Genomic DNA, 11,155 nt, shown 5'->3' with positions numbered 1-11,155 from the left:
ATGATCCTGAAGTCCCTGGATCAAGTCCCGCATCGGGCTCCCTGCTCGGCAGGGAGTCTGCTTCGTCCTCTGACCCTATCCCCTCTCATGTGTTCTCTCTCTCTCAAATAAATAAATAAAATCTTAAAAAATATATATATATTTAAAAAAAAAAAACAAAAAACACTATTTTTGATCAACTGCAAAGCTTTCTCTCTCCCATGAATAATATCATAAAAACTAACATTTACCAACTATTATTATGTGCTAAGCACTTTACACACTTTCATTCAATGCTCAGTGAGGTAAGCACTGTTATGCCCATTTGTAATTGAGAAAATTGAGGCGCATAGAGGTTATGTGACTTGCCCACGATCACAGAGTTGGCAAGTGGTAGAACCATTGCCTGGGCTGTGACCACAGTGCGTTATTGCTGATTTGTGAAATATGAACTATCTAATCAACTCTTTTGATAATAACAAGTCTCCAAGGGTATTTATCATTTCACACTTACTCCCATCTCCCCAGCTACACTGAGGGTGGAAGCCAGGTCTTCTCACTCTCTATCTATCCCACATCTTAGCCTTGGACACGCCCTGCAATCAAGGCCCAAGAGTGCCAAAGCCCCAGGTGACATGCGATCAGAGTGCCTGCCAAGGAAGGAACAGATGGGTCTGCTAAATGGTGAAATCAAGTCCCTGCCACTATAATGGCAATAAGCATTCCACCTAAAATAATTACTTCCAGTTTGCTTGGCAGGTTGGACAAAGTCCGAGGGAAGGTTAATTTATCTTTCACAGCTTTGAGGCTTCAAGCTGTGGTTTCCCAAGTGAAAAGGGCCGCTCCTCAATGATTCTTTGCAAGATCCATTTAGTCATGACAGAATTACCTCCTCATCACTGAGTGGCAAAGTCTATTTGGAGTCCACTTGTCAGCGAGGGACCAGAATGGAGGGAATTACTTAAGTCACATGGAGATTTAGGTCCATAGCAAAGGTCTATGGTACAGTAGGTAGGATGCTGAAATAGGTTTCAGGTTGAGATGCCAGCTACCTGTACTGTACCATATAAAATTTGTGCAATGATTTTCTCATCTAAGAACTGGGTACAATCATAGGTGGCCAATCTAAGGAATATAAATACTATTGAATGAGATTAAGTTTACTAAATGAAATTTGGCACAGTTAAAGGTGCTTAAAAACTTCCAGGAAGAGAATCCAGGCATGGGTGGAGCTTTTAATCTGAACTGAAATGGCAGAACTTCCTGTCTTTCCTGCTGGTTAATGTTTCCAGACTTCTTCCTCACCTCTGTTTTCTGGCTCTACTTTCCTCCCATTAGACCCATCTGTTAAAGTCCTTACAGTAGGGGGATCTAATGAGTCAAATAGTGTGTGTTTTCAATAACCAAATACCTCTTCCCACTGAATGGCACAGGTCTAATCTTGGCAAGAATTTGGTATCAGCGTCATGAGTATCTGACCCAATTCAATCCAACCTCTTTTTCAGAGAAACATGGTTTGCTAAGGTGGCCAAAGCAAAGACAGGTCAAGGATTTCATCCCCAAAATGCCCTATTTGGTACCACAAAGAGACATTCATTCCTAATTCAGTCTTGCCTACTTGGCCTGGGTCAGAAACTACACCCTCATAGAAGCAAAGATAATTGTACATGCTGGGAAGAAAAAGCAGAATGGTAAATGTTGTAAGACTTGTCAGCAGTGGAAGATATTCAGTATTCTTTCTAAAAGAACAGAGTCAAAATTAAGAGAAACAAAAATATTTCAGTTGATGTGGAAAATGGCTTTAATTATCTGTTATATGGTGATGTATTCATTTGGTCTCCCTGGTAGCCATGTACCCTTCTACTGTTAACAGAACTTTTTATGTGTAGTTCCCTTTCCATCTCTCTATTGAGATTTAGAATTCATGGTTGACAGTCATTTTATCTTAATACTTGAAAAATGTTGTCCCACTTCTTTTTGGCCTCCATGGCTTCAAGTGAGAAATCCACTATCATCCAAATTGGTGTTTATCTGTAAGTAATGCCTAGTTTCTTAGTGGCTTCTTTCAAGATGTCTCCTTTATGTTTCATTTGCAGAAGTTAAAATATGAGATGTCTTGGTGTGGCCTTGTTTGTATATACCCTGTGTGGGGTTAGCTCAGTTTCTTGACTAGGTCGGTTTATGACTTTGGCCAAATTTAGAAAGTTTTCATACACTTTTCTTTGAACATGTCAATACTTCTTCCTTTTTGCTCCTTCTGGGATGCCAATAACACAGATGTCAGCTCTTTTGTTATTATCCCACAGGTTTCTGAAACATTGTTCACTTTTCTTTCAGTCTATTTTCTCGCTGTTGTTTATTGCAAAGCTGTAGTGATCAAGACACTATGGTACTGGCAAAAAACCAGACACATACATCAATGGCCAGAATAGAAAACCCAGAAATGGACCCACAACTATATGGCAAACTAATCTTTGACAAAGCAGGAAAGAATATCCAATGGGAAAAAAGACAGTCTCTTCAACAAACTATGTTGGGAAAACTGGACAGCAATATGCAAAAAATGAATCTGGACCACTTTATTAACACCATACACAAAAATAAATTCAAAATGGATGAAAGACCTAAATGTGAGACAGGAAAACATCACAATCGTAGAGGAGAACACAGGCAGTAACCTCTTTGACATCGGCTATAGCAACTTCTTACTAGATACGTCACCTGAGGCAAGGGAAACAAAAGCAAAAAATGAACTACTGGGACTTCATCAAGATAAAAAGCTTCTGCACAGTGAAGGAAACAATCAACAAGACTAAAAAAGCAACCTTCAGAATGAGAGAAGATACATATCTCATAAAGGGTTGGTATCCAAAATATATAAAGAACTTATAAAATTCGACACCCAAAAACCAAATAGTTCAGTTAAAAAAATGGATAGAAGACATGAAGAGACATATTTTTCTGTTGTTTAAATAGGGTAAACTTTATTGGTCTATCCTCAAGTTTACTGATTCTATCCTCTGTCATCTCTTGCTCTACCATTGAGCTCATCCAGTGAATTTTTTATTTCAGTTATTTTATTTTTAAGTTCTATAATTTCCACTTTGTTCTTTTTTGCTGAGATTTTGTACTTTTTCATTTGTTTCAAAAGAATTTGTAATTGCTTGTTGAAGCATTTTTAAGATGGCTGCTTTAAAATCCTCAGATAATTCCAATTAATCTTGATGTTAGCATCTCTGATTGTCTTTTCTCATTCAACTCTTGATTTTCCTGTTTCTTGGTATGATGAGTGATTTTTTTTTTTTTTTTTTTTTGTATCCTGGACATTTTGGATATATTATGAGGCTCTGGATTCTATTTAATCTTCTCTTTTTAAGCATGAAGTCCTCCTGTTTTGAAGTCGTGTGAGGGCTGAGTGTGTTTGCTCAGCTTCCTGCTGGACTTCACTGACATAACCTCCAAAGGGTGGAGCAATGACTCACATCACACTGTCACACCTTGCTGCAGATAGATGGGGTAGAAGTTCAGCTCCATCCTCAGCCCATCAACATCTTTCCTGCAAAAGTGGGGCACCAACTCAAGCCAACTCATTATCTTAAGGTGGGGGGTGTAAGCTCAGCCCCCTATTGATGTAGTGAAGGGTGAAGGCTACAAGGCAGAGGGTTAACATACCATTTTGTTGCTGCAGGGTAGGGATGGAAGTTCAGCTTCCTACCGGTCCCTACTCATGAAGGGTGGGGAGTAAAGTGTCAATTAGCTCCACCTCTCATCACCTCATTCTACCTACTGATGCCAATTGAGGGTGGCAACTCAGAAGAGGGGTGCAGAAAGCAGAGTGCTGAGTAGCCCTGCTTTATATTGCTTCATTCGATCTCTTTGCTGTGGGTTGGACGGGGTACATTCAGCTCTCCACTAAACCCCACTGCCCTCCAGAATCAGGGAAAGTGGAGTGCAGACTAGCTCCAATTTACACTGCCCTATTCATGCTCAATAATGTTAGATCGGTGTAGAGACTCAGCTCACCATTGCACTTGGCCAAGCACTGTAATTTGACCCCTCTCCACCAGGGGTTTGTTCAAGAAAGGGCTGAAATCAATCCAAGGTAACTCAGTATTGGGTTTTTGTGGGGACAATTGGGAAATATAGGGTTATTGAGAGAGCCTATCTCTTTGTGCTGGACTTGAAGTTGGTGGGAGTAGGCCTGGAAACTATGGAACTATTACCTAAGGATTAAAGAGACTTTAGACTCTTTTGGCTTCTATATGTAGTAAATGCGGTGGTGAGGTACGTACACCTGATTTCAAAGTGTAGCTCAATTATGAGGCTCTGATCACAACATCTTACCACGTAAAATGGAAATAATAAAAGTATATTCCTGATAGGGTTATTTCAAATATCTAATGAGGTAAGGCGTGTAAAGCAGGTCCACCCATGTTTGGCATGTTGTGAGTTCTCACTACATGGAAACAATGAGGAATAATTGGTGCTGGTTGTTAATGGCAAGTCAGTGTCTTCTACTTTTCTTTTATCTTTCATAGGACTGAGCTCATGGTAAGTGCTTAATAAATAAAGCCAGCACCAATCAACGTATCAGGAAAGAGCAGATTAAAACCTGTTAACTCAATTTTCTTTCCCATCACAATGCTTATTTTAATGTAAAGATTAGAGCTGGCTGACCAATTGCATCTTCACCATCTGCTGTCACACAGCATAACATTACTGCTTCTTCCACATCTGTCTCTCCAGGGATTCTGTATCAAAAGCAATTTCCCATGAGACTGACATCCTTATAGCTGCACAGAATAAAACCTCCTTATCCACAAGAATGTAGAGATTCTTCCCTCCCTCCTCTAGTCTACCAGTTTGCTACCACCACTTGTTAAAAATCACCCCCAGTAGAACCTGGATTCAAGGAATAAAAGTCCTGTGAGGAATCGAATGTGGAGAACTGTCAGCTGGCATGGATGTTAATATCGCAGTAATGGAGTCGTCTTTGGTTTTTCAAGATAGTTACATGGTGAGAAATGCAGACAGATTAATGGCACTCTGCCCTCATATGTGCAGTAAGAACCGTCCTGCCAAGTCGACAAGAACCTCAAGCACGGGGCCTCTAAAGTGAGTTTGATCTGAGGGCAACCAGGCTCAAAGAGCTTTTCTTCTTCTAAACTCTGTCAACATCATTGAAAAACATGGCCTGGCATTTACCTCAATCTCATTCACCACAACCTAGTTGGATCTTTTCATTCCCCTCTGGTAATAGGTATGAGTATATCTGAAATGACATTTTTATTTGTATCACCAATCCTTGAGATAGCATGGAATTTAGTTTTCTCCTACACTAACCTCCCATTAATCTGTTTTGTGGCAACTTACTCAGTCTCATTCCTACTCCCCTCTGTCATGCCTTTATCATCCCAAGAGTAGTCTTCTCAACAAGAGGCAGTTTTGTCCCTCCCCAGGGGACATTTGGCAATGATGGGAAAAGTTTTTGACTATCATGACCTGAAGAAGAGTGAGCAGGTGCAGCCCAGTGCTGTTGGCACCTGGATAAAGTGGATAAAGGCCAACGATGTTGCTAAACACCCTACAATATACAAGATGCTCCCTATCTCCCACCAAAGCATATGACCTAAGAAGTCAATAATATCAAAGTTAGGAACCCTGATCTAGAGGCCAGCAAAACAAGATCATATTGCCAAAGTATCTTGGCAGCTAGACTTTCACATGTGCTCAGGAAGCAGAAGTGAGATCCATGAGACCACAGTTGTAAGGTTCTCCTGCAAACTCACTGACCGAAGTGTTTCATTCTTCTGCCACTGTGGGGCTCTGGTTCTAGTCTCTGATCCCTAGATTCTGAGTGGCAAGTGTGAGCAGTATCAAGGTTTCCACTGGAAGTATCCCATGTGTGATTGGGTTTTTCTCTTGGCTTATTTGCTCCTACTTGCAGAGCATTCAATTTTGTTTCTCTGGCCCTCCTAGACATTCTTGTAAGTGACTTCATGGCCTATAATAAATCCTTTTCTGCTTAAGCTAGTTAGAGTGCATTATTTGGTCTGCAATTAAGGATCCTAAGTAATACAGTAAGTGATTGTAGGCAATCAATCTTCAAGAAGATGGGAATGTGAGATTGATTATAGTTAGAAATCAATGCAGATTTAGTTAGCATTAGATGGCGGAACTCTTGTAGGCCTTGGAGGATGAAGTGGCTGCTTCTATATGGGAAGTGGATTGGTATGGGGGATTAAAGATGGTCACCAATTTTTTTGTCACTCATCCTTCTGTTCCCTCCCTTTCCCTTGAACATAGGCCATCCCTGTTACTTTATTCAATGAATAGAAATATAACAAAAATAATCATGTGAATTTCAGAGGCTGGGCCTTAGATCTGCAGTGTCTGCCTTTATCTCTTAGAACACTCCCTTTTGGGATTCAGCCACCATGCTGTGGGGAAGCCCAAGCAACCATGAAGACAGGATACAGGGAGGAGAACCAAGATATCCTTAGCTGACAACCCCAGCCAAATCTCCAACCAACATCCAGCATCAACTACCAACCATTTTTGTCATGTGTTGAGTGTCCCAGGCCCTGTTGACCCTCCCATGTTTGTCATCTCACCAGTCACTGCTAAATACCTCAATCCACAAAATGGTAAGAGATAACGACTGTGTTATTGTTTTAAGTCACTAAGAGTTGAAGTGGTTTGTTACACGGTAATAGATAACCAAAATAATTGGCTACTTCCAACTGTACTGGCAAGCTTAAAAAATAAAATGACAAGGTGAAGATTTAAATTCTCTATTCAAGACATAGTCAGAGAATCAGAGTTTCTATGACTGCCCTAAAAGAAGGTGGCCATAAAAATAAGATGCCGAGTCTAATCCTATGGGCTGCTCAAAATTCAACACAGGTTGAATAAACAGCTTCATTGGATCTCTTGTGTACATGTTAGAACACTGACTAGGAAAGAATAGGATGCTGAGAATAAAAATGGTGACATTTGAGAGGATTTGAATGATTCTGAGGACATCTGACCTTCTAAATCTGACTGTCTGTTGCCAATGGAAGCAGCCCTTCTTTATCTATTGAAGCTGGCCCTGCCCACTGGAACAACCAATAAAGACATCATCTAAGGTAGTTATCATCACAGAAATACCAATTATCCCCTTGCCTCAATGTACTACCTCTCAGTGGCTCCAGGCCTAAAACTGAAGTCAGATCTTAACATGCCCTGGGGCATCAGTTACAGAGTAAAACCATAAAAGAAGGGGCACATGCAAAGAACTACAAGATTTTGCTAAAGTATGTCAGCAAAACTTGGGGAACATATGTGAGAAGATTGTAGATTAAAGAGAGAGTAATATAATTCTGAATGAAGCTGAATTTAGTGCTATGACTTTATGTACCAGAGATTCTAAAATCAATGGGTTCACAAGTCTCTTTTCTGGTTATTGTGGCAGGGGGTACCATGAACGGCAAAGTCTCCCATGACACCCTGTACAAGGCAGTGTGGGAATTCCTGCATGGGAACCAGGACAAGTGCCCAAAGTTTTTGGAAATGGGGGAGCTGCAGATCAGCTTGGGGAACTATGACCTTCAGAAGGACAAATGCTTCTTGGGTACCGTCAGGCTTAAGTCCACTCCCTGCCCCAAGTTCTTCATATGTGTTTTGGGGGACCAGCAGCGCTGTGATGAGGCCAGAGCTGTGGATATTCCCCACATGGACATTGAGGCACTGAAGAAACTCAACAAGAATAAAAAATTATTTAAAAAGCTGGCCAAGAAATATGTTGCCTTTTTGGCTTCAGAATCTCTGATCAAGCAGATCCCATGACTACTGGGCTCAGGCCTGAATAAGGCTGACAAGTTCCCTTCCTTGCTGACCCACAATGAAAACATGGTGGCCAAAGTGGATGAAGGGAAGTCCACGATCAAATTCCAGATGAAGAAGGTGTTATGTCTGGCAGTGGCCGTTGGCCAGATGAAGATGACGGATGATGAGCTCAGGTACCACATCCACTTAGCTGTTAATTTCCTGGTGTCATTGCTCAAGAAGAATTGGCAGAACATCCAGGCTTTATACATCAAGAGCACCATGGGCAACTCCCAGTGCCTGTCCAAAGCACAGCTTAATAAATCCTAGTGCTACCACTACCTGTCTGTCTGTGACTAGGAAGAGGGAGGTGCTTTGTGAGCTGACATTGCATGCCAATGTACTGTGCTGAGGACTGCAATTTCTGGCACTCAGTGATGGGTAGTCATTTTCTCCACACTGCAAACTAAGAAATGGATTCTAGCTACCTTCAAAACTGTACAGTCTTATTTAGATCTCTTGGATACTTAAAACAAGGGATAGTAGGTCTGCTAACCAGGACTAAAGCTTTTCTGATAACCCTGAGAAGGGCAGAGTGGACCTTCACATTGAAGACATTGACCCAGCCCTTGGCAGTGTGCTTAACCTATGGTCTGAAGTTGCTTCCCTTTAAGCCAGGTTCTTTCCACAGGCTTTCTGTTTTGTTGCATCCCTCTAAATTGTGCCTTTGGGCTCTGGGTCTATAGGGATCACAAGGAATGTTCCAAATGGAGATTGGGTTCCTAGATTATTCAGAAGGGAGTGGTCCACAATCCTGAGAAATCGATCTAGTATTTGCTTGTCTGACCCCATACCGAATACCCTATGTTCAGGGTAGCAATTTGCTGCGTGAGATGTTTAGGAAAACACAAGTAGGAGATCTGTACAATATTGTAATTCATCTACCCTGTTTTCTAGGGGAGTTTAGCAAATGGGTAGAATTAGGCTGTGGAAACTTACAGGCCCTTTGTCCCCAGGTGGGTTCTGCCCCCTTCCTGACCTGAGGCACTTCCCTGTTGGAGTTCTTGCCTCCAGCACCGAGTACTGGAAAGTTGGTTTTGGTGTGGTAGGAAATACCTGTGATTTAACCTTTAATTTGGATCTGCTTCATTTAACTTTGGTAAAGTAACTAGTTTATCCCTCCATCTTTTAATACAGCTGAAAGTCTACTTTAAACCATAAATAAAAATGTTGCACCTTCTCAAAACAAGCTTGAACCAGGAAAAATACAAGGTTTTCACCAAAGTAATAAATAAATAACATTTTAAAAAAATAAATAAAATCAATGGGTTCACCCAGGCAGCTGGGAGTGCTTCTAAATGGTTGATAGAAATCTTGACTCAGGGCACCTGGGTGGCTCAGTTGGTTAAGCATCTGCCTTCGGCTCAGGTCATGATCCCAGGGTCCTGGGGTGGAGCCCCATGTCAGGCTCCCTGCTCAGCGGGGAGCCTGCTTCTCCCTCTCCTTCTGTGATCTCTCTCTCTCTCTCACACACACACACAAATAAATAAATTTTAAAAATTTAAAAAAAAATCTTGATGTTTAAAGAAAAGAAAGCTTGATTCAGTGATGGCATACTGTAACTAAAGTCAATATTCATGTAATTTCTTGGTATAATGTAGGGAGAAAAGAATGTTGGAGTAAATTTGTTATAATCCATTCACTCCCCACCTTTGAGAGGGTTCAAAAACACTCCCTTACCAAAGTATTGAGAAATACATTGATGAGAGGAGTGGCAGAGTCTTTGAAAAGCACTGGAGTGGCTGTACTCCAAGCTAGAAGAGAAAGTGCAAGATGCTGCCGTTGGAAAGGACTTTCTGATTTCAGTGGTGTTGATAGGCCCGCACAAGCACCAGAGGCAAGGTGAGCATGAATACTATAATAAGCCACGTAGTTGAAAAGACAATCAGTATGGTTTGATCTGTAAGGGTCTCTATCCTGCGGTCCTTAAGACAGCTAATCAAGGTCCAACTTGATCCATATCTTGAAAGACTCAGTCTGGTAAAGAGAAGCTTGACTTGTATCAGTATGACAAAGAATCATGGTCTGATCCGATTCTGAGGCCTGAATCTCACAATTGACCCAGAATTCCTCGGAAAAAAAAAAAAAAAAAAAAGAGGAGAGAGAGAGAGAGAGAGAAACTTCGTACCCCCCAAGGAAAGAGTCTGCAATAATATCACAAGTGTGTGTTTCAAACCTCCCTCCTAATTTTCCCTAAAGGAAACTGTGGCCTTGTGCCGTTGTAATTATGCAGTGGGAAAAGGGACATATATAGACCTTTATGGCTTCATTAGACTGCATTATTCTGAGTTCTCATTAATTCCTGGGACCTCACAACACAATTGTAGACCAAGGGTTGAAGTGGAGCTGATAGTAGAGTTTAGGCCTGAGCCATCTAACAAGGAGTCCAGCAGATACGTAAACCCATGTTGGTTATTTCCTTAGTTCCTGAGTTCAGTCAAGGGGAAGCTCCTGGAGCTTTCCTCCATATGAAAATAGTAAACCAAAACAATAATAATTCCTATAAGAATAAAAAGATTATTGCTACCAACCAAGTCTTGGAAAATCAACCCTATCACAATCCCATTTTGTTTGCCTATTTGATCTGTGCAGAAGATGGATGGATCTTGGAGAATTACAGTGGCTTATTCTAAGTTTAATTAGGTTTGACTTCAATTGCAGCTACTATTCCAGAGGTAGTCTTCTCAGTGAGGCAAATCAATACAGCCTCTGGCACCTAGTGTGCAGATATTGATCCATCGAATGCATTTTTCTCTATCCCGATTAGCAGAAAATACCAAAAGTAATTATTAAGTAACCATAAGGCTGCCAACTTAGAGGGAGTTCAGAGCAAGAGAAGGTTCTCCAGCTAGCCCAGCTCAGCCAGTCGGCTTTTGTGATACCTCAGATCCAATGATGTTTGATTTGTAATTGATCAAGCTGCTCTATGAGGCTTGAGGAAAGAAGTGTTAGGAGAATCATAGTTGCAGACCTTCAAGATTGGTAGGAAAGCCATGCTCTTTTCTCCTTTTAGAAGCAGTTCTGTCTCAATGCACCTGAATGCCAAGAATCCATGAAAACTGAATTGTTCATCATGAAGTGGGAGTTGTCTGATCCACCAAGCCATAAATTCAGGCAGGCCCAGCATCAGTCCATCATCAAGGAAATATGATATAAACAGAATTAGGCTTGAGCAAATCTTTAAGATTTAAGTTATTTACCAGAGCCTCATAATCCAAGCATAGTTACTCCTTCCACACTGCAGTCCTAAAACTCCTGAGGATTTCTTATGATCAGTTGAATGAAGAGGAAAATCAAACCTGATTTC

The 11,155-nt window shown here is 41.1% G+C and overlaps 1 pseudogene; it reads left to right on the top strand.

Annotated features, from left to right (window-relative positions):
- The first annotated feature begins 7,443 nt into the window (after window positions 1-7,443).
- LOC118023879 lies at window positions 7,444-8,218 on the top strand (annotated as a pseudogene).
- The last annotated feature ends 2,937 nt before the right edge of the window (window positions 8,219-11,155 follow it).

The sequence above is a fragment of the Mirounga leonina genome, unplaced genomic scaffold (genome assembly GCF_011800145.1).
Source record: "Mirounga leonina isolate KUSES-001 unplaced genomic scaffold, KU_Mleo_1.0 Mir_180, whole genome shotgun sequence".
Taxonomy (NCBI): domain Eukaryota; kingdom Metazoa; phylum Chordata; class Mammalia; order Carnivora; family Phocidae; genus Mirounga; species Mirounga leonina.
This window is presented reverse-complemented; position numbering and strand designations above follow the sequence as displayed.